The sequence below is a fragment of the Neoarius graeffei genome, chromosome 3, assembly GCF_027579695.1.
Source record: "Neoarius graeffei isolate fNeoGra1 chromosome 3, fNeoGra1.pri, whole genome shotgun sequence".
Classification (NCBI taxonomy): Eukaryota; Metazoa; Chordata; class Actinopteri; order Siluriformes; family Ariidae; genus Neoarius; species Neoarius graeffei.
In genome coordinates, this window is record NC_083571.1 from 111187157 (window position 1) to 111193218 (window position 6062).

Sequence of the window (6062 nt, forward strand, 5' to 3'; positions counted from 1 at the left end):
TACACAGACCTATTGTCCACATCGCTGAGCAAGTTTTCCCTGAATCCCAAGCTGGCTTTCATGCAGAGAGAGGCACCATTGATATGATCTTCATCGCTTGTCAACTTCTTGAGAAATCTTGCAAGCATCAGAATTCTTTGGAGCTTGCTGCAGAAGGTCAGATGTGTGCCGACATTCCCGACCATCCTCCATCAGTTTCATGAAGGCATGCAGGCGAATATCCTTGTCAGAGGTGAAACCTCTCCTCCCTTCGAAGTCTCTGTGGGAGTGAAACAGGGATGTGTTCTCGCTCCGGTACTCTTTAACATCTACCTTGTTGCCATCACCCTCCTCTCCAGAAATGCCATCAAAAGCACTGATGGACTACGGATTCACTACAGGTTCAAAGGAAATGTCTTCAACCTTAGACACCTCTCTGCCACTACAAAGACCCAATCCATTATCGTCATGGAGCTCCAGTATGCCGATGATGGTACCGGTGTCTTGTTGTCTACAGCGGGCCTCCAAAGGATTGTTGTGTCCTTACAGGAAGCCTATTGTAGACTTGAACTCCTGGTCAACATCTGCAAAACTCTCACCCTACAGACATCCTTCGACCACAACCAACCTCTGATGGCAATCACCATTGGCACTCAAGCCCTGGAGTATACAGACTCGTTCACCTACTTGGGGAGCATCATCTCAAACGATGCCTTCCCTGGACAGGGAGATCACGAACCACATCTGCCAAGCATCCTCTGCCTTCAGGCGTCTTCACAAACGTGTCTTCGCAAATCATCACCTGCGAATCAAGACGAAAGTCTCAGTCTACCATGCCATCTGCATCCCTACCCTCCTGTATGAATGTGAGGCCTGGACCCTGTACAGGATGCAAGTCAAGATGTTGGAAGCCTTCCACATTTGATGCCTTCAATGCATCCTTGGTCTCACCTGGGAGGATCGCGTCCTGCACACCAAGATCCTCAGCACTGTGGGATCTTCCAGCATCGAGTCCGTCCTCCTCCATCGTGTCCTTTGATGGTCTGGACACATCATCTGCATGCAGTCCTCTCGCCTTCCTCACCTAGTCCTCTACGGTGAACTCGCTGAAGGCAAGTCCCCCCATGGGAGCCCAAAGAAGAGATGGAAGGACCACCTGAAGTTGTCCCTGATTGCATGTGGCATCCCTCCTGGAGACCTTGAGACACTTGCCTCCAACTTGGAGGAGCACAGTCAAGAATGGAGTCTAGTGCTTTGAGGAGAAGTGCACAAGAGACCGGGAGGAGAAGCGCGCAGCCCAAAGACTCCACCCAACTGCCCCAGCCGGTGTCTTCCCTTGCACCATCTGCCCCCGGATTTGTGGTTCCCACATTGGTCTCCTTTCTCACATGCGGGCCCATGGAAGGCATCGAGGGGATGGACATCGGAGGGGAGGAAGATGAAACGTCATCGTTGACCACGATGGACTGCCATAAGCAAAGTACCGGTAAGCATATTGTAAAGGGCGAGGGTGCCTGAACAATAAGGAGGGCAGAAGCGAGCGAATAGCAATACTGCTACTACTACGACTACTACTACTACTACTACTACTAATAATAATAATAATAATGAAAGTTTATTTAACAAATGTGCTGGATTGCAAATACAAAAATATAAGTAGATCAGCAGAGAAACAGTCAGTTATCGGTGGTGCTGGGGGATGTTGGAATCCGTAGAGTGCGCTGTGTGCATGTTGCATGTTCAAAAGTCAAAAACAAAATAAAGAGAAAGAGCCCCTCTCAGCCCACAGGAACCGCTTCTAATAGGCCTTGGCTACACCTGCGTGCCAGGGTAGCCAATCAGCTGAAAAGGGGTGGCCCCGCCCACAATCACACCTAGGCATTGGGGAGCAGACACAACAAAAGCATAACAGAAAAGGCCCAGCGGCCGTCACAATCAACAACAATTCAAACTACATTGCACTTCTTGTCTATCAGTTTTCTTGGATCTGACATCAGTTTTCTTGGATCTGATATCAGTTTTTGTAATATTTCTACTTATTTTTAAAAGAATGTGATGCACCATATAGATTATAAGCATGACAAGAAGTCCACTTTCTAAAATGAAGTTGTTGTACAACCCCTCTTTCTCATTGGTACAGTTGTTACCTGCACAGGGAAAAAAAAGAATATGACATGCTAGAACAGACCTGGGCATTTTACGGCCCGCGGGCCGCATCCGGCCCTTTGGTTCATTCTGACCGGCCCGTATAAGGTTAATTGGAAATTACAAAATAAATGTATTTTCTAATTTTACCTCATGCATGGACTGAATGTGCATTGCTTTTATTGTGAAGTTGTGTTCAACAAAAACGCAATGCGCGCGACATGAACATGACATGAAATCCCACGAAACCTAATCCCACGATGACTACTTCCGTAATTTGTCCAGACCAACCACAAACTTGTACGCCATCCTTCAAACAGTCCAGCCAATCACATAGTGTGACGTCACCAGCAGGCGCCGGAGCCCGAGCTGATCTCTGGCGATAAACACCAAATGAGGTGATTAGACTACAAATGTGGGCATCATTATTATAATATGATGTATCTTGCTTGATATTTGGAGTAGAAAGACAATATCGTGATGTATTTATTGTGTTTTGGGGTGAATGTGACTGGAAAAAAAATGGTACAAACGTTCACATTTTGTTAACCATTGTTTTGGGAAATTTGATTGAATAAATTACATTTTTTGTAAGGCAACCTCGTTTTTTCCATACTCTTACCAGTCTTAGCAGCTTGTGAAAACAATGTTATTTACTGCTTTATATAAATAAATACAATTAATATTATGCAGAATTTAGTTCAGCCTTTTGGTCCGGCCCTCCACAAAATTTTCTGTTTCTCAGGTGGCCCCATGGAAAAAATAATTGCCCACCCCTGTGCTAGAAGATATCATGGCTCATATAGAAAGCCATATGTCTGAATACAATTTTCATGAGATTATACAATATATTCATATTAGTAAAGTTGGAACTGAATAAAATATTATTAAAGGGGAAAAGGATTGTTTTAAATCTCTTACCTTTAACATCAACTTTTGTTCTATTCCCAGAGAGGATCCTTCCACATGTAGCCACAGTGCAGCATCAGCAGGTCCAAGGCTGCTCTTTGGCAGGGTACAGCTGCAGCTCCGTGTGGGAAAACCAGCCTCAGAGCTCCTTTTACATTGAGCACTGCTGTCTCCAGGAGTGTAAATGAGTCCTGTATGAGATTCTCCTGAACCATGTTTGAACAAGTACACGCTCTGTTCATCTGCACAACTTGAAGCAATCACTTGTACTGAACACTGAAGAGTGACAGACTGTCCACTGCTGATAACTGTTAGAGTCGGAACCGGGTGGTTGGCCTTCTCAGCTTTAAAATGAACGTTGAAGGAATGAAATAATATTGAGCAGGATGAAATATTTAGCCACAAATACAGTTACATTAAGAATGCATGTTGGCAGAAAACATCTACATACTCTGAAAGCCAGAAGTATTCCAGATTTAAACTCTACTACATTTTCCAGCATTTCTTCACAAAAATTTGTTGTGCTATCCTCTTCTTTCATTCTAACAATATTGATATCAAATCTTTTTTCCTTCCAGAGTAATACTAAGATTGCCATCATTAAATGAGGGACTAAATCTGTCTGTGTTGTTTTTTCTTCTGAAAAACTGAAGCCCCTTTCCAAAACTTTGCTTGTATCAAACTAAACAACCTTTATTGTCTTTCAACAGGTTTTCATCACATTTGATAGTTACATTATCTCCATGCCTCACTCTTTGCACTCAAATCTCAATGATGTCAGATGTTTTAACTGAAAAATAAAAAAAGTACATTGATCAATAAAATAATTAATATGCAGTATTATTGTTTTGAATGGAAATATTCAAAATTTCACTCACCAGTGATGAAGAGGCCAAAACTAGCAAGGAGCATGATCATTATTCTTGCAAAGACAAAGAGATAGTGAGGTCTCATGAACTTCGTGTTCAGTAGAAAACCAGACCCAGTATTACATGTGATTGGGTATTTTCAAATCGTGGACTTTTCTGATTGGACCAATAGGTTTAAAAACTCCTTAAAAGCTGGCATAAAGAGCTCCAGTTAATTTCTGTGCAGTTAGACACCATTCTCAGAATGTCTGCAAGATTTCCTCAGGGTGTTTGGTTTTCTTCCATCTTCTAAAGGCATGCCAGTCAGTTAACTGGCTCTGCTAAAATGCCTCTAGATTTGAAGTTTTATGTGAATGTGTGCGCATAGTGCCTTCGGATGGAATGGTGTCCCATCGAGACAGCATTCCCACTAGAGCATGACATTTGTCGGGAATTCCTGCAGGTCACGTGAATCCCATGGGATTCCCACGGGATGGGAATCAAAATTGTATTCATCCCGTGATTGGGATGGGATGGGAATAAAAATCAACGGGAGCGGACGGGAGCGGGAACGTCGTTTTTACAGCGGACGGGAGTGGGAACATCATTTTTACAGTCCTCTTTCAATGAACCAAAAACAGTCTAAAGAACTACACTTCCAACAATGCTTTGACTTCCGCTACCGGAACTTGCATGCTGTAAAGGCGGCACGAAATCAAATGAAGAACACGAGATGCAACCAAAGTTGGCCTCTGATGCAACGGAGGAAAAATGAAGAGTGACCTGCAAAGTAAGGTGAAAAACAAAGACACCTCAGTCAGTACAACTCGTAGCACTGTCAGGGAAGTCGTCTGTGCTCCAGAAATTTAATAGAGTCGAAATGGACGGTGAGCAAACAATATATGCGGCGTGTAAATCGTGCCTCATACTTGTGAAGTATACAAGCGAATCTGGCACAAGTGGGCTGAAAAGACACACGTGTAAATCCGTTGGGCCCCCCCAACCCAAAATTATTACGTATATCAAACGCAAGTTGCCTGCCGGCGTGAAGACTCGCATCACTGATAAAATAGCCTGCATGTGTAGCCAAGACCTGCGACTGTTTGCCACGGTGGAAGGACGAGGATTTATGGCTGTGGCCCAGGAGCTGTTGGATATTGGGTCAAAATACGGTGGCTCCATTCCAGCTGAAGACCTTCTGCCGTCGGCTCGGACCGTCTCCAGGCACATAGAAGGCGAATACAAAAAAGTGAAAGCACTTGTTGTGGAGGATCTCAAAAAGGTAAGTACTTAGTGCCGCACACTTTTGCACTATAAATATGCACGTGTTCTCATGCAGGAATCAGGATGAAAGAAAGTTAAGCTGTAATTTGTACATGTGCTTTCTCTATACCCTAATGAAAAACAGTGCTGTATTTCCTGAAAAACACAGCCGGTTTAGTGCAGTGAAATGCAGTGATTTGGACACAAAAACACTACAAACTTCAATGCAATACAGCATTTTAATACAGCATGACTACGATGTGTGCTTGCCATGAAAACACTGCAATCCTGCAAAAGTGCATCTGCAATTTTTTTCCATAAGGGTATTAGTAACACAACCTTATTAAATTGTGTATTTGCGTTCACATCATTAATGTAGCCTACTTTATTTAGTGCAGAGACCATGCCATAACCACAGACCTGTGGACAGAGGAGAAGACCAACACTAATTACATCACCATTACAGCCCATTACATACACGAGTGGGAGATTGTAAACAGGATCCTGGCCACAAGGGAGCTGGTTGGGGTGAAATCGGGGGACCGCATCAGGACCACAGTAGAAGAAATCCTTCAGGTATGTCTATCTTGCTATCTTGTGTTCATGTATGTGTTAACCAAAACATGTACAGTATGTGTAACATTGTATTGTCTTATTTGCTATACCGTTTTATTAAGTGCTCTGGTCTATAAGTGAAAATAATGTTCTGACTAAAATTTAAACTACAGTATGATCATTTATGATCATTATGATGTTTTGATATTATCTTTTTGTCTAAGATACTATTTCCTAAGCTTTTGTGTTCGTCTCCCCCCTTCCCCTACTCTTTTTTTTTTGACCTAACATAGGAATTTGGTATCCAGAGCATGAACAATGTATTCATCACAGACAATGGGTCGAACATAGTGGCCGCTTTCA

At 43.1% G+C, this 6062-nt stretch overlaps 1 pseudogene; it reads right to left on the reverse strand.

Annotated features, from left to right (window-relative positions):
- Positions 1–1791: 1791 nt before the first annotated feature.
- Positions 1792–3951, reverse strand: LOC132882652 (uncharacterized; annotated as a pseudogene).
- Positions 3952–6062: the final 2111 nt, after the last annotated feature.